Genomic DNA, 27,228 nt, shown 5'->3' with positions numbered 1-27,228 from the left:
CAAATGGAGAGCAAAAATAAATAAATAAATAAAAAGCAGGAGTTGCAATTCTCATATCTGATAAAATAGATTTTAAAGCAACAAAGATATAGTGGTAAAAGGATCAATGCAACAATAAGAGCTAACGATCCTAACACCCAGATACATAGAGACTTAGACTCAATGAGACAGAAAATTAATAAGGATATCCAGGACTCCAACTCAGATCCAGAACAAGTAAACTTAATAAATATTTATAGAGCTCTCCACTTTAAATACACAAAATATACATTCTTGTCAATACCACATCACACCTACTCATAGGTTTAAATGAAATATTGATTGGCCATTATTAATACCCTTTTTTTTTTAGAATAAAGCAACATTTCCGTTCTCTCTCCCTCTTTTTCTTCCTCTTCTTCTCCTTCACTCCTTTTTTTTTCTTTCCTTCTCTCAAAAAAAAAAAAAAAAAGAAAAGAAAAAAGAAATCAACTGTAGACCTCTAGATCCAGGTCAGCAATGTCTCTTTCACTGCCTGATTTCCTTCCTTCCCTTCTCTTCCTCCCTCCCTCCCTCCCTTCCTGCTTTCCTCCCTTCCTGCCTTCCTCCCTAAAAATAAATAACAAATAAATAAAGATATTTTCAGATAAATGGGAACTAAGAGAATTTGCTACCAGCAGAAGCAGACCTGTTCTAAAAGAATTGCTAAAAGAAATTCCTCACACAGAAAAGTGATACCAGAAGGAAACTTGGAAGAGTAGGCTGAAGAGTAATCAAAATGGTAAACATGCAGACAAAGATAATACATTAACCCTCTCCTCTCAGTTTCCTTAAATATGTTTAATAGTTCAAAGTAAAACCAATACCACTGCCTAATGAAGATTTCAATTAATGAAAATGTAGTTTATAGCCAACAATAAAAGAAAAGGGGAAGAGAAGATAAAGAGACCTATGTAGTTTTAATATTTCTTTAAGTGGACATAATCCACTTAAAGAAATAAATTTATTTTAAGCAGGTGGTGAAAATGTTAAATCTGATTAATGTAATCTCTGGAGTGATCATTAAAACTATACGAAGAATTAAGATTTTTTTAAGCTACGACAGGTAAATTACAACAGAATGGCTAAAAATTGTTCAAATAGCCTAAAAGAATGCAGAAAAGACAGAGTAATGGAAAACAGAAGAAGCAAACAGAAAACAAATTATGAAACTGCTAAAGCTAAATCTAAACATACCAAAATTACATTAAATGTAAATGGTCTATAGATACAAATTAAAAGACAAGATTGTTAGAAGGGATTTTAAAAATAACCCAACTATATATATATGTAGTCTATAAGTAAGTCACTTCAAATATAATTCACATAATAGAAAGCATAACTAATGCATATGCACTTAATAATGGAGCTTCAAAGAATATGAAGTAAAAACTTACAGAACATTAAAAATAGGAAAATAAATTCTTAATTATATTTGATGACTTCAGCACTTTTCTTTCAGTGATAAAACTAGCAGACTGACAGGAAAGAAATGAACATCATCAACCCACCTGATCCGATGTTTACATAACACTCTACTTAACAGCTGAATACATATTCTTGTCAAATGCACCTGAAACACTCACCAAAACAGACCATATTCTGAGTCATAAGACAAACCTTCACAAGTTTAAACACACACACACACACACACACACACACACACACACAGTATCTCTGACCATAGTAGAATTAAAATAGAAATAGAAAGTTAAAAGGAAAATCTCCAAACACTTTGAAATTAAACAACACATTTCTAAATAATCTTTGGGTCAAGTGGAAGTCCCAAACTACATACTAATATTCCTCATAATCATTGGCAAAATATTAGCATATGAAATCCATCAATTTTAAAACACATAATATACATGACAATAAGGTTAATCTGAACAAGGCTAGTTCTATATTCAACTGAATGAACATAGAACATACTAAATCTGTGGGATGCAACTACAGTAGTGCTACAGTTAATTAATATTATTAAACTTATACAATTATTTTATTTTTCAGTTTTTTTTTTAAGACATGCGGTCTTGCATGTTGCACAGTCTTGTTTCAAACTTCTAGGCTCAAGTGATGCTACCACCTCGCATGTTGTGCAGTCTTGTTTCAAATTCCTAGGCTCAAGTGATACTACCACCTCAGTCTCCCAAATAGCTGGAATTACAGGCATGTGCCACCAAGCCCAGCTCTTAAATTGATACTATTATATCAGCAAGGAAAACAGTCTCAAATCTATCTTAAGAAACTTGAAGAACAAATAAACCTAAAGAAAGCAACACAAAAATAATAAAAAGCAGAAATTCATGAGATTGAAAACAGAAAAAGAATGATGAAAACAAAAGCTGGCTGGTTGAAAAGACCAATAAAATTTATAAATCTCTAGCAAGACTGACAAAAAGGGAAGACAGAAACTACCAATACTAATAATTAAAAACAAAACAAAACTACAGACTGCCCTACACACAGACATTTAAAGGTTAATAAGAATACTAAGAAAAACTCTACATAAATTCAAAATGTTAGAAAAATGAACCAATTCCTAAAATACCAAAGAAAAACAAAGCTGTCACAAGATATAACAAATAATCTGAATGAACTTATAACTATTATGGAAATTAAACTCATAGTTAAAAACCTTTCTAAAAATAAATCTCTTGTGGCAAATTCTATCAAATATTTAAAGAAGATTAAGACCACTTCTACAAAATGCCTTCCATGAAACAGAAGAGGAGTAAATAATTTACGACTCATTTTATGATGCCAACATCACCTTTACTTTAATAGGAAAGATTGTACAAAAAAGGAAAATTATAAACTAGTATCTCTCATGAATATAGATACAAGGTCAAAAAAGAAATCACAAGAGAAATGAGAAAATACTTTTAGACAAATGAAAACAAAAAAACACACATACCAAAACTTATAAAATACAGCAAAAGCAATGGTCAGAGGACAATTTATAACTATAAATGTCTACTCCTACCTTACATCATATTTTAAAAACCCTCAAAATGAATAAATGACATAGGGGCTAAAATAATAAAACTCTTAGAAGAAAATATAAGGGTCAATCTTTCTTTCTTTTAATTGTACTTTAAGTTCTGCGGTACATGTGCAGATCTTGCAGGACTGTTGCATAGGTACACACATGCCATGGTGGTTTGCTGTCTCCATCCTCCCGTCACCTGTATCAGGCATTTCTCCCAATGTTATCCCTCCCCAAACCCACTGTTCCTCCCCTAGCCTCCCACCCCACAACAGACCCCCGCTTGTGATGTTCCCCTCCCTGTGCCCTTATCGTTCAACACCCACCTATGAATGAGAACACGTGGTGTTTGGCTTTCTGTTCTTGCGTCAGTTTGTTGAGAATGATGGTTTCCAGATTCATACATGTCCCTACAAAGGACATGAACTCATCCTTTTTTATGGCTGCATAGTATTCCACGGTGTGTACATGCCACATTTTCTTTGTCCAGTCTATCACTGATGGACATATGGGTTGGTTCCAGGTCTTTGCTATCGTAAACAGTGCCACAATGAACACAGGTGAGCATGTGTCTAACAGAATGATTTGTAATCCTTTGGGTGTATACCCAGTAATGGGATTGCTGGGTCAAATGGAATTTCTATTTCTAGATCCTTGAGGAATCGCCACACTGTCTTCCACAATGGTTGAACTAATTTATACTCCCACCAACAGTGTAAAAGTGTTCCTATTTCTCCACATCCTCTCTAGCATCTGTTGTCTCCAGATTTTTAAATGATGGCCATTCTAACTGGCATGAGATGGCATCTCAATCTGTTTTGATTTGCATTTCTCTAATGACCAGTGGTGATGAGCATTTATTTTATATGTTTGTTGGCCTCATAAATGTGTTCTTTTGCAAAGTGTCTGTTCATATCCTTTGCCCACTTTTGAATGGGTTTGTTTCTTTTTTTTCTTGAAAATCTGCTTTAATTCTTGGTAGATTCTGGATAGTATTGGAAGTTCTAGCCAGTGTAATCAGGCAAGAAAAAGAAATAAAGGGTATTCAGTTAGGAAAAGAGGAAGTCAAATTGTCTCTATTTGCAGATGACATGACTGTATATTTAGAAGACCTCATTGTCTCAGCCCAAAATCTCCTTAAGATGATAAGCAACTTCAACAAAGTCTCAGGATACAAAATCAATGTGCAGAAATCACAAGCATTCCTATACACCAATAACAGACTCAAAGAGAGCCAAATCATGAGTGAACTCCCTTTCACAATTGCTACAAAGAGAATAAAATACCCAGGAATACAGTAACAATGGATGTGAAGGACCTCTTCAAGGAGAACTACAAACCACTGCTCAAGGAAATGAGAGGACACAAACAGATGGAAAAACATTCCATGCTCATGGTTAGGAAGCATCAGTACTGTGAAAATGGTCATACGGCCCCAAGTAATTTATAGATTCAATGCTATCCCCATCAAGCTACCACTGACCTTCTTCACAGAACTGGAAAAAAGCACTTTAAACTTCATAGGGAACCAAAAGAGAGCCTGCACAACCAAGACAATCCTAAGCAAAAAGAACAAAGCTGGAGGCATCATACTACCTGACTTCAAACTATACACTACAAGGCTACAGTAATCAAAATAGCATGGTACTGTTACCAAAACAGAGATATAGACCAATGGAACAGAGCAGAGGCCTCAGAAATAATGCCACACATCTATGACTATCTGATCTTCAACAAACCTGACAAAAACAAGCAATGGGGAAAGGATTCCCTGTTTAATAAATGGTGTTGGGAAAACTGGCTAGCCATGTGCAGAAAGCTGAAACTGGACCCCCTCCTTACACCTTACACTAAAATCAACTTCAGATGGATTAAAGGTTTAAAAATAAGACCTAACACCATAAAAACCTTAGAAGAAAACCTAGGCAATACCATTCAGGACATAGGTATAGGCAAGCACTTCATGACTAAAACACCAAAAGCATTGGCAACAAAAGCCAAAACAGACAAATGGGATCTAATTAAAGTTAAGAGTTTCCACACTGCAACCAATCATTAGAGTGAACCCGTAACCAAAAGAATCAGAAAAAATTTTTGCAATCTACCCATCTGACAAAGGGTAAATCTTAATGACCTTGGATTTAACAATGGATTCTTAGGTCTATGACACTAAAAGTATGAGCAACAAAAAAAACCTGACAAATCACACTTTAACAAAATTAAAACCTTTTGTGCAATGAACATTCCCAAGAAAGTAAAAAAAAAACAACAAATTACAGAATGCAAGAAAATAGCTGCAAGTCAGGAATTGTATTAGATCTAGAATCCAGAATACATAAAGGTTATCACGGAAGTAAACAGTAGAGTAGTAGTTACCAGAGTCTGGGAAGAAATGGAGGGAGAAGGGGATAAAGTGAAGTTGGTTAACGGGGACAAACATACAACTGGATAGAAGGAATAAGTTTTAGTATTTGATAGTATAGTAGGGAAATTATAGTTAACAATACATTGTATATTTCAAAATAGCGAGAAGAACTGTATCATTTCCAACACAAAGACAAATGTTTAAAGTGATGGGTATCCCAATCACCCTGATTTCATCATTATATACTGTATACCTGTACGAAAATATCAGATGTACCCCAGAAATATGTATAATCATTATGTATCAAATTGTTTTTCTTTGAGATGGAAGCTGGCTCTGTTGCCCAGGCTGAAGCACAGTGGCATAATCTTGGCTCACTGCAACCTCTGCCTCCTGGGTTACAGCAATTCTCCTGCCTCAGCCTCCTGAGTAGCTGGAATTATAGGCATGTACCACCACATCTAGATAATTTTTTTGTATTTTTAGTACAGATGGAGTTTTACCATGTTGGTCAGGCTAGTCTCAAACTCCTGACCTCAAGTGATCCACCCCCCTTGGTCTCCCAAAGAGCTGGGATTACAGGCGTGAGCCACCGTGCCTGGCCACAATTTAAAAATTAACAACAACAAAAAAAACCAGTGTAGACTATAATGTAGTCTAGTAATGTCCAGTAGCATATGTCTTAAAAAGTACATATCTTAATTTTAAAATGTTGTTAAAAACCACTAACAATTACTTTTTTTTTTTGAGACAGTCTCACTTTGTCACCCAGGCTGGAGTGCAGTGGCACGATCTTGGCTCACTGCAGCCTCTGCCTCCTGAGTTCAAGTGATTCTCCTGCCTCAGTCTCCCAAGTAGCTGTGATTACGGTCAAGTGCCACCACACTTGGCTAATTTTTGTATTTTTTTTTGTAGAGATGGGGTTTCACCATGTTGGACAGGCTGGTCTCGAACTCCTGACCTCAGGTGACCCACCCAACCTCGGCCTCCCAAAGTGCTGGGATTACAGACAACAGCCACTGGGCCTGGCCAAAAACCACTAACAATTACCTGGGCCTTCAATGAGTTATTGTCTTTGTATTGGTGGAGGGTCTTGCCTCAGTGTTGATGGCTGCTGCCTGATCAAGTCAGGACTTGCTAAAAGTTAGAGTGGCTATGGCAATTTCTCTTTTTTTTTTTTTTTTTTGAGATGGAGTCTCACTCTGTTGCCCAGGCTGTGAGTGCGGTGGCACAATCTTGGCTCAATGCAGCCTCCGCCTCCCAGGTTCAAGCAACTCTCCTGCCTCAGTCTCCCTAGTAGCTGGGATTCCAGGCACCCACCACCACGTCTGGCTAATTTTTGTATTTTTAGTAAAGCAGGGGTTTCACCATGTTGGCTAGGCTGGTCTCCATCTCCTAACCTCAGGTGATCCGCCCACCTCGGCCTCCCAAAGTGCTGGGATTACAGGGGAGAGCTACTGTGCCCGGCCAGCAATTTCTTAAACAAGACAACCATGAAGTTTGCTGTACTGATTGACTTCTTTTCACAAAATATTTCTCTGTACCAGGCAGTACGGTCTGATAGCATTTGAACCACAGTAGAACTATTTTCAAACCTGAAGTCAGTCCTCTCCAATCTGCCAGTGCTTCATCAATGAATTGTATATAAAATTCTAAATCTTTTGCTGTCATTTTATCTGTGTTCATAGCATCTTCAGCAGGAGTTGACTCCATCTCAAAAAACCACTTTCTTTGTTCATCTGTAAGAAGCAACTTCTCATGTTTCAAGTTTTACCATGACATTGCTATTGACCTGTTTTGCTTTCTTATCGTTCGTGTATTCACTGGAGTAGCACGTGTAGTTTCCTTCATGTCATGAGTCATGACAGCAATTCAGCCACATCTCTAGGTTCCACTTCTAATTCTAGTTATTTTGTTATTTCTACCACACCAGCAGTTCCTTCCCCCATTGAAGTTCTGAACCCCTCAAAGTCATTCATAAGCATTAGAATCAACTTCTTCCAAACTCCTGTTAATGGTGCCATTTTGACTTCTCATGAATCACAAATATTCTTAATGGCATCTAGAAAGGTGAATTACTTGCAGAAAATTTTCAATTAATGTTGCTTAGATCTATCAGAGGAATAAATATCTATGGCATCTATAGCCTAATGAAAGATACTTAAGAAGAACTGAAAGTCAAAATTACTCCTTTATCCATGGGCTGCAGAATGAATGCTGTATTAGTTATTGAGAAAACTTTACTGACCTAGGAGGATCACCTGAGACCAGGAGTTTGTGAGACTAGCCTGGGAAGCATAGTGAGACCCCATCTCTCTTAAAAAAAAAAAAAAAAAAAAAATTAGCTGGGCATGGTGGTATGTGCCTATAGTCCCAGCTACTCCAGAAGCTGAGGCAGGATTGCTTGAGCTCAGGGGTTCAAGGCTGCAGAGAGCTATGATCACACCACTGCACACCACCCTGGGCAACAGAGTAAGACCCCTGTCTCAAAACAAAAAAGAGAACATTAATCTTCTTTGTACATCATCAGAGCTCTTGGGTGACTGGGTACGGTGTCAATGAGTAGTAATATGTTGGAAGGAATCTTTTTTTCTTCCAACAGTGGGTCTCAACAGTGGGCTTAAAATATTCAGCAAACCATGCTATAAAAGAATGTGTTGTCATCCAAGCATCATTGTTCCATTTACAGAGCAAAGACAGAGTAAATTTTGCAGAATTCCAAAGGACCCTAGGATTTTTGGAATGATAAATGAGCACTGGCTTCAAGTTAAAGTCATCAGCAGCATGAGCCTCTAACAAGAGTCAGCCTGTCTTTTGAAGCCAGTCATTGACTTAAGGGAATGTTGTGGCTGGTTTCATCTTCTATCCAGATCACTAAAACTATCTCCAAATCAGCAATTAGGTTGATTTGCTTGCCTTTTTTTTTTGAGACACAGTTTTACTCTTGTTACCACCCAGGCTGAAGTGCAATGGTGCAATCTCAGCTCACCGCAACCTCTGCCTCCCAGGTTCAAGTGATTCCCCTGCCTTAGTCTCCCAAGTAGCTGAGATCACAGGCATGCACCACCACACCCAGCTAATTTTGTATTTTTGGTAGAGACGGGGTTTCTCCATGTTGGTCAGGCTGATCTTGAACTCCCGATCTCAGGTGATCTGCCTGCCTCAGCCTCCCAAAGTGCTGAGATTACAGGCATGAGCCACCGTGCCCGGCTTCACTTTTTTTAAATTAACAGAGATGAGGTCTCACTATGATGGCCAGGTTGGTCTTGGAGTCCTAGCCTCAAGTGATCCTCCCATCTTGGCCTCTTAAAGTGCTGGGATTACAGGCATGGGCCACCATGTCCAGCCTGTTTTGCTTTCTTATCATTCATGTATTCACTGGAGTAGCACTTATAATTTCCTTCAAATACTCTGCCTTTGCATTCACAACCTGGCTGTTTGGCACAAAAGACATAGCTTTTAATGTGCCTTCTTCACTAAGCTTCAACATTTCCAGCTTTTGATTTCAAGAGAGAGACATGTGACTCTTGGTTTCACTTGAATACTTAGAGGCCACTGTAGGGTTATTAATTGGCTTACTTTCAAAATTACTGTGTCTCAGGGAAGAGGGAGGCCGGAGAAGAGTCAGGGGAACAGCCAGTCAGTGGAGCAGTGAGAACACACACAACATTTACTGATGAAGATCACTGCCTTATATGGGTGTGGTTTGTGGCACCCCCAAACAATTTTACAATAGTAACATGGAAGATCATAGAACACCAAAACAGACAAAGTTTGAAATATTGCAAGATTTACTAAAATGTGACACAGAGACACAAAGTGAGCATATGCTGTTGGAAAAATGGTGCCAACGGACTTGCTTGATGTAGGGTTGCCACTGACCTTCAATTTGTTAAAAAAAAAAAAAAAAAAGAAAACATTATCTTTGAAGTACAATAAAATTATACACAATAAAAGTATGCTTATAATTCTACATATAATTTCTGCAATGCTTTACAGTTGTACAAAGAAAAAAATGTCTACAATCATTTCTATTGGGTAGCAAATACAACTACTTTTGCACCAACTTAGTATTATAAATGTAAGCAAGTTATAGGTCCAAACCTATGTGTTGCTCTAGCCAACTTTGAGTTCATCTCAATGAGAAATAACTATTACTTCTTTTTCAAAGTATCTATCTTTTTTTTTTTTTTGAGATGGGGTCTTGTTTTGTTGCCCAGGCTGGAGTACAGTGGTGTGATCTCAGCTCACTGCAACCTCTGCTTCTCAGGTTTAAGGAATTCTCCTGTTTCAGCCTCCAGAGTAGGTGGGATTACAGGCACACACCACCATGCCCAGCTAATTTTCATAGTTTTAGTAGAGATGGGGTTTCACCATATTGGTCAGGCTGGTCTTGAACTCCTGACTTTAGGTTATCCACCTGCCTTGGCCTCCAAAGTGCTGGGATTACAGGTATGAGCCACAGCACCCAGCCTTAACTATCTATCTTAAAAAAGGACTTATCTTCGGCTAAGCACAGTGGCTCATGCCTGTAATCCCAGCACTTTGGGAGGCCAGGGCAGGTGTCTCAAGGCTGAGGCAGGAGAATCACCTGAACCCGGGAGGCAGAGATTGCAGTGAGCTGAGATTGCACCATTGCACTCCAGCCTGGACAACAAGAGGGAAACTTCACCTCAAAAAGAAAAAAAAAAAAAAAAGGACCTTATCTTCTTCAAGAAAGAATATCAAAAAGGATAAGTTTCCTATGGCTTTCTGCTATGAATACCACAACAGTCAGCTGATCTTATCTCTTGTCAAACATTCTGCACTAGGATCTTAAGGATTCTTTCACTGGCTTACTATCTTTAATATAGTTAATATTTTAACCTTGGAACATGGAATCATTCTGAAGATGCTCTACCATGTCTTATCTTACTGGATCCTATTTAGTCATACCATATGACACCACATGTTCTCCCCATAGGGCAATTTTCTTTTTCTTCTACGGTACCTTTATTTATTTTTCCAGTTAGCCATGTAAGCTTTCTTGGGCTTGGCCTTTAATCTGTAGTATACATCTTTTTCAAGGCTTCTAAAAATGTGTTTTAAAGAATCTCTAGTTAATATTATTCAAACATTTAGTAAAATGTGAGGCATTGTTCCTCTACCAGACATATAAAACTCTACCCCATCCTTAAAACATCTACATTGCAACATAGAGCTACTTCTTTAAAATATTTATCTAAGCCCATATTTTCTGTTCCTTTTTCTAAAGATGAATAATCACACAATAGATCATTCTGGCTTTCTCCCTTCTGATAAACTGTTTGAATGGTAAATATGTCCTTAAATGATGATTTTTATATCCTGATTCATCCACAGACCTCTCTGCTCACTAACTGAAACTAACCCCAATATGTATGTGCTATGTATATAAAAGAACTATCATTTTATGGAGTCTCTGTTATTAATCAGGTCACAAACATTCATTCATTAAATCATTACACCACAGTAAAATAATATGTATTCCACGTTACAGATGAATAATGGTAAGGTTTAGCAGGTTAAGTAATCTTCCCAGCTTCATACCAAGAGGAATTTGAATTAAATTCCTTTGATTCAATCATTTATTGAATCTAGATCTATTTCCTACAGTAATCAGAAGTAAGGTGGTATTTCCAACAAAGGTTTCAATGAAACCACAAATCCAAGAAAAAATGGCCATCTACAGTAGACTTTGATAACAAAATTTGGTGCTTGTTTCAGCAGCACATATACTAAAATCAGAATAATACAGAGAAGATTAGCATGGCCTCTGCATAAGGATGACATGCAAATTCATGAAGCATTCCATATTTTTTGAAAATTAAAAAAATTTAAATAAATTTAGATTCGACCAACACACCCATTTTATAAAAAGAATTGTAGGTTTTGGAAATACAGAGAAAACCATACTCCTAATTTTTAGAAGAACATAAGAAATAACAGAGGCATAAGATTATCTTTTACTTTTCCAGAAGCCCCCAGTTTAAATCAGATCCCCATTACAGGGTTGTCAAACATTTTGGTTTCAGGCTCTCTCTCTCTCTCTCTCTCTTTCTCTCTCTGTGCTTGCGCACATGCGCTTGCAGGTGCACACACACCAGACATACCTTTTTTTTTTGAGATAGGGTCTCACTCTGGTGCACAACCACAGCTCACACAATGTCAAACTCCTGGGCTCAAGTGATTCTCTCACCTCAGCCTCCCAAGTAACTAAGCCAACAAGCACACACCATCACGCCTGGCTAATTTTTAAATTTTTTTGTAGAGACAGGGTCTTGCTATGTTGGCTCTTCCTGCACTGGCCTCCCAGAGTGTTGGGATTACAGGTGTTAGCCACCACACTTGGCCCCTTCATACACTTAAAAAGTATGGAGGACCCTAGAAAGCTTTTATCTACATAGTTTATCACTATCAGCATTTACCACATTAAAAATTATAACCAAGAAATGTTTAAAACTCATTTTAAAATAACAAAAAACTCTAACAAAAGTGATCTATTTTAAATTAAAAAAATAAAAACCAACCACATTTTCCAAAACAACAAAAAATGAGAAGGCAAAGTGGGACTGATTGATTGACTGACTGATTGAGAGACAGTCTTGCTCTTGTCATGCAGGGTGGAGTTCACTTCAACATCTGTCTCCCAGGTTCAAGCAATTCTCCTGCCTCTCAGCCTCCTGATTACAGGCGTGTGCCACTATGTCCAGCTAATATTTGGATTCTTGGTAGAGATGGGATATCAGCATGTTGGCCAGGCTGGTCTTGAACTCTGACCTCAAGTGATCTGCCCACCTTGGACTCCCAAAGTGCTGGGATTACAGGTGTAAGCCACTGCACGCAGCCCCAAAGTGGCTTAAAAAAAATATTTTTTTGCCAATTTCTTTAATGTCTGCCTTAACAAAAGACATCTGGATTCTTGTGCCTTCTGTATTCAATTTGCTGCAATATCATACATCCTATCACCATTATATACTCATATGAGTATATAATACTCAATATTATATACTCATAATGAAAAGGCAAATAATATCTTAGTAGGATTATAAAAATAATTTTGACCTCAAGGGCCATATTAGGATTTCAGAAACCTGCAGGCACCCTTTACTATTCCTTCATACCTCTTACTAATATTTAGTTACATATTTGTGCCCAGATTTTGTTCAAAGTCTGTGTTACAATGTAGATTCCACAAATGCAGCAATTGTGTCTATTTTTATATGTGGATATGTCCATATTGTCTACACATAGTACCTGGCACATAATCAATTACAAGACATTTATTGAATAATATACTATACTATGACAGTAATATAAACTACTATGGTTAAAAGAAGATAAATGGGCAATATCAATCTGGAGGCAAATTTCGAAGGTTTCATTTGTATTTGATCCGGATCCTAAACAATGAGTAGGATTTTGTTAAGTGTATGTGGGAGCAAGAGTATTTCAGCCAATCATCAGTGGCATCGAGGTAGAGGATATGTTCATGATACTTACTGCAATAGTTTGGTATGCTTATAGCATAGGTGAGTAGGCGTTTAGGAGGAGACAAAGTTAGTAAGAGGAGACTGAAAAATCTTCAACGGAGTTTGGATCTTATTTTAGAGACAAGGATCAAATGTCCTGAAACACCCATTGTTTCAGTTCCTCACACTACCATTTATTAGATGGGCTTGGATAAGTTTATTCTAAATCTTATTCTGCTCATACCTCCTTCACAGGGTAATGGTAATAGTTTATGACATAATCACTTCATGTGTCACCTTGTTTACTGTCATGACTCTAGTCAAAATTATCAATCCTTTCTCTCTGACCTACTACTACTTACAAAGGCATCCTAACTGCTTTCCCCACTTCTTTTGACCTAATTCCTATTCTGCTCTCATCCATTCTGTAATCAGAGTGGAATCTATAAAACACGTAACTGATTCACAACACTCCCCTTGCTTAAACCCTTTAATGTCTCCCTAGTCACTCAGAATAAAACCTAAACTTCTTGGTTTAGAGTGCAAGATCTGAAACAATCTCATCCTAGCTTACCTCCTGCCTCATCGGGCACTACTCACTCTAGCCATACTCAATAAGCTCAACCACAACTTCAGCTGCAGAGCAGAGCCTTCACACATGCTATTTCTTCTTCCTAGAATACTCTTTGCCCAGCACCTTTCTAAACTAAGCACGGCTTCTTCAGATAGTTTAAATCTCACTTTTTCAAAAGAGCCTTCCTCATCATCCTCCTCCCAATCTATATTTGATTCTCATTAAGCTCTCCCATCACCCCATATTTTTTATTTTGTCACATATCACAATTCAGAATTCATGTGTGTATATGTATGTATTTTTAAAATAATTTGTTAAATGAACAACTGATTGTAGAGACCACATCTAAGCCCAGGACAAGGTAACTTTTTAATGTAGTTTTTATTGTTATAAATGGCTTTTGCTCTGATTAGACATTAGATTTTAGGATGTCTAATCTGGCAATAATGTTTATGTTAACCAACAAGCCAGAGAGGTACTGGAGGCAGGGAATCCCATTAAAACTATGCTACAATTATAGGCAAGAAGTAATGAGAGTCTGAACTACTGTTGAGGAATACTCTCACAACAAACCTGTAAGGTAGCAAGGAGGAAGCTACAGTTTTGAGAGTAAATTACCATTCCAAAACAGAAAGTTTGAAAACTTTGTATTATTTGGTTGTTTAGACAACCAAATAAGTAGGCTGCTGAGAGAAACTGTAGTTCCAACTCCACAAGTAAGTCATCAGAATTCCAACACTGGTATGGTGCAAAAGAAGCCTCTATAGTCAGTCTAATTATGTCCAGTGGCTAATTAACTGAAAAGGTCAGGGAATCATGAGGAACAGTAAACACAGGCCTTGAACATTTTAAATACTTAAAACTGTAAAATGAACATTCATTCTCTAATCTTTGATACAGGACCAACATTCTTCCTTTAAATATAATTCACATCAATGGAGAACACCAGTTAACCTGATGAGTTGCTTAGGTGGAGGTCAGTTCAGAGAGCTAAAATTACTTTTCCTTTTTGAGTACCATGGCTGCAATGACACAAATTGAACAGTAAGTTACAATGTGATGGCCAAATGAGTGGTTTACAAATAGGTATGCACATACACCTGAGGACCTGTAGAAGACTCTTTGTTGGGGATATAGGTAGGCTACATGATTTAGTTAATGTGTTTATCTAGAAAATTAGAAAAAGTCAGCATTTGATATTTATTTATTTTTGGAGATCCAGGGTTTCACTCTGTGCCCAGGCTGGAGTACAGTGGTGTGATTACAGCTCACTGCAGGCTCAAACTTTTGGGCTCAAGCAATTCTCCCACTTTGGCCTCCCAAGTAGCAGGGACTATAGGTGCATGCCACCATGCTCGTCTAATTTTTTAAATTTTTTGTAGAGATGGGAGTCTTGCTATGTTGCCTAGGCTAGTCTCAAACTTCCAGGCTCAAGTTATCCTCCCCATCTTGGCCTCCCAAAGTGTTGGCATCACAGGTGTGAGCCACTGTGCCTGGCCTCAGCATTTAATATTTACATAGGTACCCTAACTTACGGTTAGTATCAGAGATGTGACACATATAGTCAAGAGGTCTACTGAAGACTGGGCATTTCATACGGCAGAACACTTGACAGTGGCACTCTCCTCTTTCATTTGTCTTACTGTGACATACTGTGACTCACATATACTGATTTAAGTAAATGTTGGATTTAAGTAAATGTGGATTATGTTACCAAGTTTGAACTAAATCTTGTAGAATGAACAAGTGAATAAAAGAATTCCTACAAACAGATCTTAAACTTCATACTGAAGAAAACATTATTGCTGCTAGAGAAAAAAAAAATCAAAATTAACACTTTCCTTACTCTAGCACAAGCTGTTTGTTTTTTATCCATAATACAGGATAAAAACAATGATCTAATCTAGTGGTTCTTAACCAGAAGTAATTTTGCCTCTCAAGACATTTGGTAATGCCTCACAGCATTTTTTATGTTTCTACTGGGGGGTAATACTGGCATCTTGTGAGTAGAGGCCAGGGAAGCTGCTAAACATCCGACAATGCATAGAATGCCCTGCCCCCGCCAAGCAAGAATTATCCACTTCAAAAACATCAACAGCACCAGTTGAGAAACCCTAACCTAATAATCCCTGACAAGAAACTGGCTGTTTAAAAAATTACCCAAATTACTTAAAATATGAACTTGTACACACTATTATAATGATCAACCTTGGCCTAATAGTATGTTATAATTTGAAATATTAGCTAAAGACCAAAAAGCACTTTATAATTTCATTTTTAGCTTGGCTTTTTAAAAACTCATGTTCAGCAGGGCGCGGTGGCTCACGCCTGTAATCCCAGCACTTTGGGAGGCCAAGGCGGGTGGATCACGAGGTCAAGAGATTGAGACCATCCTGGTCAAAAAGGTGAAACCCCATCTCTACTAAAAATACAAAAATTAGCTGGGCATGGTGGTGCCCACCTGTAGTCCCAGCTACTCAGGAGGCTGAGGCAGGAGAATTGCTTGAACCCAGGAGGCGGAGGTTGCAGTGAGCCAAGATCATGCCATTGCACTCCAGTCTGGGTAACAACAGCGAAACTCCATCTAAAAAAAAAATAATAATAAAATAAAATAAAAATTCATGTTAACAAGTTCATATTTTATAAAGTATTACCATTTTCTTCAGTGGCACACGTATAGCATAAATAAAACAGATATATACTGGGGTAAGAGCTCACTTTTTTAATGATAGAACACAAAATTTTTAAGTCTGAAGACTACTAACTCAAATACTGAAGCTAACAGATATCAGTATATTAATACAAGTGAGTTTATTAAAATTCAGATTTAAAATCCAAGCCAAAAGAAAAAAGAAATGAAGAAAAAGAACCTGGTAACGCAATGTTTTATTTTCTAGGGCTACCACAGTCCAGGGTACTGAGCAGATTCAAGACAATATCCAAATTCAAACCATCAGTTGAAAGGTATAAGGAGAGCAACACAAGCTGTCAACTTTGGTTAGTAATCTCAAGAAAACAGATGGTTGTACATTATATGGTAGGAAGCAAGGAGGCTCCAATAGCATGGAAGTTAATGGCATGGACTCTAGAGTCACAATGTCTGGGTCCAAGTCCCAAATCTTCTACTCAAGCAGTGTGCCCTTAGGTAAGCTGCATAACCTTTCTAAACCTACTTCCACTACAAAATGGGAATTACAGTATCTAACTCTTAGGGTTGCGTGAAGATTTATGGTAAGGCATAGTGAATAAGAGTACAGACTTTAAAATAAGAATTCCAGCTCTGTCACTTAGCTTTGTAACCTTAGGCAAATTACTTAACCCCCAAGTGTCAGTTTCTTGACATATCCCTATTATTTGAGTAATACAAACTTCATAGATTTGACCAGAGAATCAAATGGAATCCTCAGTGCCTGGCACAAATTAAATAATAAACTGAAATAATAAATGAATTAGATATCCAGTTCATTATATTTAATCATAAAATTAAGTGGTACATTATTACTATACAACTTTTTTGGTGATAATCTCTGTAGTTCCACAACGACTATCTTTCAAACACCTAACAATAGATACTCTTCTGTTAGCCAATAAATATTTACTAAATCCCTACTATGTGCTCAGGCTCATGCTAAGAGTTGAGGATGAGCAAGACTAACACGTTCTTGTAGCCCTCAGAGAACTCACATACGCCACTTAGATTTTTTTTTCTAAGCTAAAAATCCCTACTCCTTTCACTGTTCTTCAAATGATTTAGTAACTTCTCACTCTTAAGTGTACTGACTTCCCAAAATGCTACATATCAGTGTCTCACTAAATGAGTTTTCCATCTTAACCTCAGATTAAAAATCACTTTGGAAGCTTTTACAAATCCAGATGCCAAGGCCTCACCCTCAAAAATCAGAACTTGTGGGTAAAGGACCCAGGTATCTGTACTTTTTGAAGTTCTCCAGGTACTTCTGATGTGCAGCCAAGGTCAAAACCAAAATAAAACACTACTCTAACATCATCACCCATACCTGAATGAAAGGAAGCGTATTTTAATTATCTAGTATGAGAGTAAAATGAGATTATTTCCCACAATTGCCCAAGATTATCAATGCAGCCTAAGAAACAGTTTTTAAGAGGCATATCACACTTCTGATTTAAAAGTATAACTTATTTATTAATGTATTCATGTAACATGCATTTTTTAAAAGACTAATTATATATCATGAACTAAGGATACAAAGTATCTTTGCCTTCAAAGATTTGAGCTCATAGTACAGTAGAGGTATTAGAGACACCTATACTACAAAGTGGTTACTTCGAATAATCAAGATGTGCCTAAAATACTATGAGAGTACCAAGCAGAGAAGATGATAGGGTGTGGAGTAGAGGGGAAAACAAAAGTACTTAGAGAAAGCTTCTGGAAAAGATAACCAGAACTAAATTCTGAAGGATGAGTAAAAGTTGATGAGTTCAGCATTCTCCAAAGGAGTCTACAGTCATCCCTCCATATCCACAAGGGATTAGTTCCAGGACTCTCTCCTACAATACCATGATCCTTGGATGCTGAAGTCTCTTATGTAAAAAGGGAGGGTACTTATATGTAGCTTATACTTTCCATATGCTTTAAATCATCTCCAGATTTCTTACAATGACTGATATAATGTAAATGTTACATAAATAGTTGCTATACTATATTATCTTGTATTTGTATTATTGTATTACTTTTTATTGTCTTCCTAATACTTCTGATCCGCAGTTGGTTGAATCCTAGGATGCAGAACTTGTAGATATGGAGGGCCACTGTAAAAGTGGCATTTTGGGTGGGGCAATTCTTTGCTGTGTAGGACTTCTAGTGCATTGCGTTCCTTGATCTGTGGGCATTAAATCCAAATAGCATCCTCCAGTCATGGCAATCAAAATATTTCCAAATGCCTCCCAGCAGGGCAAGTATCACCTCAGAAACCACTGAAAAAAAAATTGGGTGGTGGGGAAAAGATGAAGAAGAGAGCATTCTAGGACAAAGGGACAGAAACAACAGGAAACAATCATGAAAAATGCAAGGGTTTAATTGGAATTAAACAGCATTTCCCTAAAATGTTTCAGAGAATATTAGCATATACTACACAGAAGCAATGTTCCATAGTCAAGGAAGTTTATAAAATTCTAATTTAGACAAAAGTAAGGCCAGGTGCAGTGGCTCACATCTATAATCCCAGCACTTTGGGAGGCCAAGGTGAGTGGATCATTTGAGGTCAGGAGTTCAAGATGAGCCTGGCCAACATGGTGAAACCCCATCACTACTAAAAATATTTAAAAACAATTATAGCTAGGTGTGATGGCACACACCTGTAATCCCAGCTACTTGGAAGGCTGAAGCAAGAGAATTGCTTGAGCCCAGGAGGTGGAGGATGCAGTGAGCTGAGATCGTGACACTACACTACACCCTGGGTGACAGAGGGAGACTCTGTCTTAAAAAATAAAAATAAAAAAATAAACAAAGGTAAGTTACTTTACTGCAGTTCTTCTCAACCATTACTATGCTAATATCCAATTATGAAACCCCAAAAGGGGAGCTATATATTATTGTACAGGGTATCAGTTGCTTGCCAAATCAATTCAGATACTTTTTAGATGAATCCCTTAATATGCGAAATACAGAAATCAAGTAAGATTCAGATGACACGGTATCCCTCATTTAGGCTTAGAAACTCAACAGGTTAGGCAATGAGGAACATTTAAAATTTCCCAAAATTGTAAACTATGGAAACTATCTTTGGGAGAACACTTTGAATGAATACAGCTGTAAAATTCCTAAATAAAAACCTGTATTAGGCAAATCTAATTCAACAATCAATTAAAAGAATACACACTGTGATAAAATGTATCCAGTCACACAAGAGTTGCCTACTCAAAACTAGGAAGTCTACCAATACAATTACTTGCATGAACAGATCAATGTAGGAAAAAAACATGATTATCTCAATAAATGTAGGGAAAAAAATCTGACAAAATTCAATGCCCATTTACGATTTTAAAAAATACCCAATTGTCAGCAAACTAGAAATGGAAGAAACATTCTTAAACTGCATATAGGGTATCTACAAGAAGTCTTTAGGTCACCAAGCATAACAGAAGCATTCTCACTAAAGACAGGAGAAATAAAGATGCCTGTTATCATTACAATTATCAAATATTATAATGGAGGCACTAGCCAGTGCTTTAGAGTAAGTGGTGGCAAAGGGGAGACAAAGATAGGAGGATAAAGAGATAAAACAATCATTATTTTTACTTGTAAGTGTTACTTAATAATCCAAGACAATCTATTGATAAACTTTAGTAGTAGTAAGTATTCTATAACAATCAGATATAACATCCATGTACTAAAGAGTCAAAAGATTTCCTACGTATCACCAATAAGAAATTTTTAAAAATTTTAATTAGTACATAATAATTGTACATATTTACAGATGTGTAATGTCAGTGATCAGATTAGGGTAATTAACACAGACACCATCTCAAACATTTGTCACTTCTTTGTGTAATGTACACATAGTGATGTGTAATGTACAGTGATTGGATCAGGGTAATTAACACAGACACCATCTCAAACATTCGTTATTTCTTTGTGTTGGGAACATTCAATATCCTCCTCCTAGCTTTATGAAACTATGTATTATTAACTATAGTCATCCTATACTACTACAGAACACTAGAACTTATTCTTCCTATCCAGCTGTAATTTTATATCCATTAACAAATCTCCCCAGGGCTTCCACTCTACCCCTACTATTCCCAGCCCCAAGTATCCTCTGTTCTGCTTTTTACTTCTATGACATCAACACTTTTTAGCTTCCATATAAGAGTGAGAACATGAGGGTTTATCTTTCTTTTGCTGGCTTATTTCACTTAACATGATGTCCTCCAGTTCCAATCATGTTGCTGCAAACAACAGGATTTTTTCTTTTTACGGCTGAATAGCATCCCATTGCATATATAACCACACTTCGTTTATCCATTCTTCTGTTGCTGAACACCTAAGCCGATTCCATATCTTGGCTACTGTGAATAGTGTGCTGCAATAAACATGGAAATGCAGATGTCTCTTCAATGTACTGACTTCCTTTCCTTTGGATAAATAGCCAGTAGTGGAATTGCTAGATCACAGGTAACTCTATTTGTAGTTTTCTTCTTCTTATTTTTTATTTCTTGTTTTACCCTTTGCAACCTTTGCAACCATTTGTAGTTTTCCGAGGAACCTCCATACTATCCTCCATAGTGGCTATACGAGTTTACATCCCCATCAAAAGCGTGTAAGAGTTATCTTTTCTCTGTATCTTCACTAGCATTTTTAATTTTTTGTCTCTTTTATAACAGCCATCCTAACAGGGGTGAGATGATACCTCACTGTGGTTCTGATTTGCATTCCCCCAAGTTTTCTTCTAGTAGTTTTATAACAGCCATCCTAACTGGGGCCAGATGATACTAAACTGTGGTTTCATTTTGTGGTTTTGGGTCTTACAGGTAGGTCTTTGATCCATTTTGAGTTGATTTTTGTATAGGGTGAGAGGTGGGGGGTCTAGTTTCATTCTTCTGCATATGAATATCCAGTAAAACAAATATATATTTTTCTAAACATCACATTCACAATAGCACAAAAAGATTCTCAGAAATAAAACCAACCCTCCATATCCAAAAGGATGAAAAAATTATGTAGAAAACTACAAACCTTTAAGATAAAAAAAAAAAGAGACAGCATAGCAGCTGACGCCTGTATCCCAGTACTTTGGGAGGCTGAGGTGGGTGGATCACCTGAGGTCCAGAGTTCAAGACCAGCCTGGCCAACATGGTAAAACCCCATCTCTACTAAAAGTACAAACAAGTAGGCCAAGCATGGTGGCTTATGCCTGTAATCCCAGCACTTTGGGAGGCCAAGCCGGGTGGATCACCTGAGCTCAGGAGTTTGAGACCAGCCTGACCAATATGGTGAAACTCTGTCTCTACTAAAAATACAAAAATGAGCCAGACATGGTGGCTTGCACCTATAGTCCCGGCTACTCAGAAGGCTGAGAGGAGAACTGCTTGAACCCGAGAGGCAGAGGTTGCAGTAAGTCAAGATTGTGCCACTGCACTCCAGCCTAATGACAGAGTAAGACTGTCTCAAAAAAAAAGAGACCTAAATAAATGAAGATAACCATGTTCATGAACTGGAAAACTCAATATTATGATTATAAATCTCTAATATATATGTCTCTATATTAAAATATAAACTTAATACAATCACAATGAAAATCCCAGTACTACTTTTTACAGAACTTCACAACCGAATCCTTTTTTTTTTTTTAAACCAAATATCTAGACTTCAAGGACACTAACAATCTAATTCTAATGGTCACATATTTTTTAAACCAAATACCTAGACTTCAAGGACACTAACAATCTAATTCTAATGGCCAAATGAACATATATTTGCACAAAACAAACAAAGAGAAGAGAATGGCATTTACCAAAACCAAAGATATAAGGTAGTAATGTGGACTTGATGCTGTTATAGACAGAAAGGTTAAGAAATAGCCCAGACATCGGTCCATGGCAATCTGGGAGAAATGAGAACTTGCTTTATAAATAAGTGAGAAAAAGACTATGCACATAGGTACAAATGGTGTTGGGAAAGTAATATCTCCCCCAAGATATCTTCATATAACAAATACTGATTAAATACCTAAACAAAATTTTTTGTAATTTTAAATTTATCAGAAGACAATATAGAGAATATCCTTTTTAACTCTGGATATGAAAGATTTCTTAAAAGAAAAATAAGGGAAAAAAGACTGCTAAATCTGACCACATAAACAGCAACAACAATAAACTTCTTTATAAGGAAAGGCTGGATCAGGAACAGTGTCTCATGTCTGTAATCCCAGGACTTTGGGAGGCCAATGCAGGAGGATCACTTGAAGCCAGGAGTTTGAGAGCAGCCTGGGCAACACAGCAAGACTCCGTCTCTACAAAATTTTTTTTCAAATTAGTTGGGCACAGTGGTGTGCACTTGTCCTAGCTATTTAGGAGGCTGAGGCTGGAAGACTGCTTGAGCCCAGGAGGCTGCAGTGAGCTATCATCACACTATTGCACTGCAGCCTGGGCCTCAACAGAGTGGGAGGCCTGTCTCTGAATGAATGAATGAACGACTAGAAGGAAATGCTTGACATATAATGGATAAAGAAGACTATCCATAAGAGAACATCTGAAAATAAGTTTTAAAAACAAATAAGATAATCTACATACAAATGGCAAAAGATAGCTACAAACAATTTAAGAAAAAACCCGAAGGCTAATAAATATTTGGAAACATACTCAACCTCACTAGTCATCAGAGATGAAAATTAAAGTAAGATAAATTTTTCCTTTTTATTATAAAACTATGTAGAGAAGAGTTTGGAAAACATCATTCCATTAAAAAGTAACTGTAAAGCAAACCCTATATAACCACATCCCAAGGTAAGAAACAGCATTACCAATTATCTTAAAAGCCTCCCATTTGTTCTTCCTCAATCACATCCACTTTCCTCTCAGGTAGTCACTATCACTCACTCTTGCGATCATTAGTCCCTTGATTTTTGTTATAATCCCAGTATCTCTACTTATAATTCCACTACCTATATGTGTATTCCTATACAGTTAACTGCATTTGTTTTTAAACTGTTTATGAATAGAATCATGTTGTATGTAATCTTTTGTGACTTGGTTCTAATGTATGACTAATATATTTGTGAGATTCACACATATTGATGCAGGAGCTTCCGTAGTTTGGTTTGTTCCTTAGCTATTTGAACTAGATTTTTGTTCTGCAAGTAAATACACAATGATACATACTGCACTACTGATGAACATTTGAACTTCCTCTCTTGGGGTTAAAATGAATAATGCTGTTATAAGAATTCATATATATATATATATATATATATCATATATATATATATATATATATATGCTTCCTACTTCACATATTCACATATTTCTCTAAGTCTAAGGCAATGGCTGATTCTCAAATTATGATTTCTGGACAAGCAGCATCAACATCCAACCCCGCCTCCCTCACCGGAACTTGATAAAAATGCAATGCAAACTATCAGGCTCTACCCCATTCCTACTTAACCAGAAACTCTAGAGGTGGACCCAACAGTCGGGTTTAACAAGCCCTCCAGATGATTCTGATGCACACTCAAGAACCACTATTCTAGGGTAAATGTCTAAGAGTGAGTGGTATTCCTGGTTATAGGATATCCTATTATTTTCCAAAGAATTTTCCCCCAATTTACATTCCCATTCATCAGTGGAAGAAAGTTCAGACTGCTCCATAGCTTCACCAATGCTTGATATTGTCAGGTGTTTTCATTTCTGCCAATCTACTTTATATGAAACAGTATCTCATTGCTGTTTTAGTTCCTATTCCCCTAATTGTTAACAAGATTAAGGATCATTTCATATGTTTCTTAATCATTTAATTTCTTTTTTTTTTTAAATTCAAATGCCTGCTCAGGTTTTTTGTCCTTTTGTCAATTTTGTGTTCTTTGTCTTAGTAATCCATAGGAATTCTTTATGTTTATTTTTCATACTAGTTCATTCTTTATATGTTGTAGTAGGTAGCCTCTAAAATGGCTCCCAGTGATCATCCCCTCCTGGCATTCGTGCCTTGTACAATCTCCTCCCCTTGAATGTGAGCTGGAGTTACTGGCTTGCTTTTAACAAAAAGAATATGGCAGAAGTGATGGGATGCCACTTCCAAGACTAAAATACTGTGTTTTCCATCTTGGGTGTTCTCCCTTATTGTCTTCTAGAAAGCCAACTACCAGTTATGAGGTGACCCTATGAAGAGGCCCATTTAAATAAATTTGAAAGTGGATCTTCTGAGGCCTGCTACATCGACATGAGGGAGCACAAAGCAAGTCAGGCCTTCAGAGGACTGCAGCCCTTGATTGATGACAGCCTCAAGGCACTAAGCCAGAACCATCCAAATAAACCACTCTCAGATTCCTTACCCACAGAACTGTGAGATAAATGTTATTTCAAACTGCCAAGTCTTAGATAATTACACAACGATTTAATAGCATTTGTTATAAGTATCTTCTATTCCTTGCCTTGTCTTTTCAGTGTCTTAATGCGGCTTAACGAATAGAAGTTTCTGTTTTCAATGTAGTCAAATTTGTCCAGTTTTTATGGCTGGTATTTTCAGTCTTAAGAAATCCTTCCCAGCCGGGCGTGGTGGCTCACGCCTGTAATCCCAGCACTTTGGGAGGCCAACGCGGGTGGATCACGAGGTCAAGAGATCGAGACAATCCCGGTCAACATCGTGAAACCCCAACTCTACTAAAGATACAAAAAATTAGCTGGGCATGGTGGCGCGTGCCTGTAATCCCAGCTACTCAGGAGGCTGAGGCAGGAGAATTGCCTGAACCCAGGAGGCGGAGGTTGCGGTGAGCCGAGATTGCGCCATTGCACTCCAGCCTGGGTAACAAGAGCGAAACTCCGTCTCAAAAAAAAAAAAAAAAGAAAGAAAGAAATCCTTCCCTGCCTTGAGCTCATAAAATTATGCTTTCTTTTTCTTTTTTTGAGACGGAGTTTCGCTCTTGTTACCCAGGCTGGAGTGCAATGGCGCAATCTCGGCTCACCGCAACCTCCGCCTCCTGGGTTCAGGCAATTCTCCTGCCTCAGCCTCCTGAGTAGCTGGGATTACAGGCACGCGCCACCATGCCCAGCTAATTTTTTGTATTTTTAGTAGAGACCGGGTTTCACCTTGACCAGGGTGGTCTTGATCTCTTGACCCTGTGATCCACCTGCCTCGGCCTCCCAAAGTGCTGGGATTACAGGCATGAGCCACTGTGCCCGGCCTGCTCCTTTATTTTTCTAACAGCTTCCATGGTTTGCCCTTTTGTATTTAATCTTTAACCTATAAGAAACTGATTTTTATGTGTGACAGATGGGAAGGTCTAGCTTCATTTATTTAAGATGGTGGGCAATTATTCCAGTAAATGTATCCTTTCCCAACTAATTTGCCATACAGCAGGTGTCCATCCAGCTACCCCTATGTAAGAATATCAAATTCATTCACATTATTTAGTGCCATTTTGTTATTTATCTCCCCTTTTGTTGTTGTCTTTGTTTTTTTTTTTTTTTTTTTTTTAAAGACCGAGTCTTGCTCTGTGACCCAGGCTACAATGCAATCGCACGATCTCGGCTCACCGCAACCTCCACCTCCTGGGTTTCAGTGATTCTCAGGCCTCAACCTCCTGAGCACTTGGGATTACAGGCATGCCCCACCACACCCGGCTAATTTTGGTATTTTCAGTATAGACGGGGTTTCACCATGTTGGCCACATTGGTCTCAAACTTCTGGCCTTAAGTGATCGGCCCACCTTGGCCTCTCAAAGTGCTGAGATTACAGGCATGAGCCACCCCACTCGATGCCTTTTTCTAAGTCCCTCAGAAACTCCACAGGCTATACCTAAGAACCATGCCTCTGAGACTCTCAAGATTATCCATCGTCCCTCTCTCCTCAGTCGGGTAACTGCTCTTTGGAAATCACTCAGCAGCAGATTCTCCTCTCCCTTTCTAACAAAGCCATAGTCCACTGACACCATATTAAAGATCTGTTATAAACAAAGCCTGTCTAAGCTCCCTATTGTAAAAAGAAATTAACGGAAACTAAGGAAAGTTTGTATGAAAAAAACATGATCAAAAAAAATTTTAAATACAAGTATAACATAATAAAATTAGTTGTAAGTTTGTTTGTTGGTACTCCCAGTACTTACCAACATTTCATGAAGTACTCTATTCAAAACCCTAGATACCACTACAAGTGGATTTGAATGTGAGCTTTGGGTGCGAGCCAGATCTCACATTCACCAAGGTAATAACCAGGAATGAGCACTGCCTACCATATAGCATTCAAAATTTGTTGAGTGGAAAAAGGAATTAAAGGAAGTTCTCCCACCTTATTGTTTTTAAAGTGCATTTTGGCTATTCTTGCCTCTTTAAACTTCCATAGAAATTGTTGAATCGGGTTATTAGGTTCCGTAGAAAAAGCTACTGGAATCTGCATTTGAATTTCAATAAATCCACTATCAATTTGAGAAATACTAACATTTTTAACATACTCAGTCTTCCAATCCACACACTCAGTACATGGTGTATACGATTTATTTAGGTGGTCTGTCTCTAAATAAGGTTTAATAATTGTTTACAAAGATTTTGTACATCTTAAGTATTTAAAATTCAGTTTAAGTATCTCCTTTCCTAGGAAATGTGTCTTCCATTCCCTAAAAGCATATTGAATTAATTTGCTCCTTTTCTGTGATTCTTCTGCATCTGGGGCACTTTCATCATAGTACACTGTCCTTAATTCTTGATTTATTTGTCTGCTTCTTCCACTAAACTGTAAGCTCCCTGAAGACAGACTATCATTCATTTCTATAGCCCAGTGCCTAGCATACAACTCAGCACAAAGGAGCTAAATATTTATTTTTTATGCTTAAAAGGAATGAGTGAATTTATCCAATAACTGTAAAGTATAAACTGTCTTATAAGGAAAAGGACACTATTTATTGAGTATGGGCATGCTTCACTTTATTGCACTTTGTTTCACTGCTCTTAGCAGATAATGGTTTTTGTTTGTTTTTTACAAACTGAAGAGTGGTGGCAATCCTGCATCGAGCAAGTCTGCTGGCATCATTTTTCCAACAGCATATGCTCACTTCATGTCTGCCACATTTCAGTAATTCTCACAGTATTTCATACTTTTGCATTATTA

At 37.5% G+C, this 27,228-nt stretch overlaps 1 protein-coding gene, 1 non-coding gene and 1 pseudogene across 11 annotated transcripts in view; 1 reads left to right on the top strand and 2 right to left on the bottom strand.

The window, feature by feature from the left end:
* The window catches only part of BRAF (B-Raf proto-oncogene, serine/threonine kinase), a 206,762-nt gene that overhangs the window by 156,735 nt on the left and 22,799 nt on the right, over positions 1 to 27,228 (bottom strand). The window lies entirely within an intron of this gene.
* LOC128928367 (aldo-keto reductase family 1 member A1 pseudogene) overlaps positions 1 to 27,228 on the bottom strand; it is a 56,087-nt pseudogene that overhangs the window by 6,455 nt on the left and 22,404 nt on the right.
* LOC118143912 (U6 spliceosomal RNA) lies at positions 11,105 to 11,211 on the top strand. The gene has a single exon (XR_004728397.1). It is a non-coding gene; the product is annotated as a U6 spliceosomal RNA (small nuclear RNA).

This window comes from Callithrix jacchus, chromosome 11 (genome assembly GCF_049354715.1).
Source record: "Callithrix jacchus isolate 240 chromosome 11, calJac240_pri, whole genome shotgun sequence".
Classification (NCBI taxonomy): Eukaryota; Metazoa; Chordata; class Mammalia; order Primates; family Cebidae; genus Callithrix; species Callithrix jacchus.
Note: the sequence above shows the minus strand (reverse complement) of the source record. Positions and strands in the feature narration are given on the sequence as shown.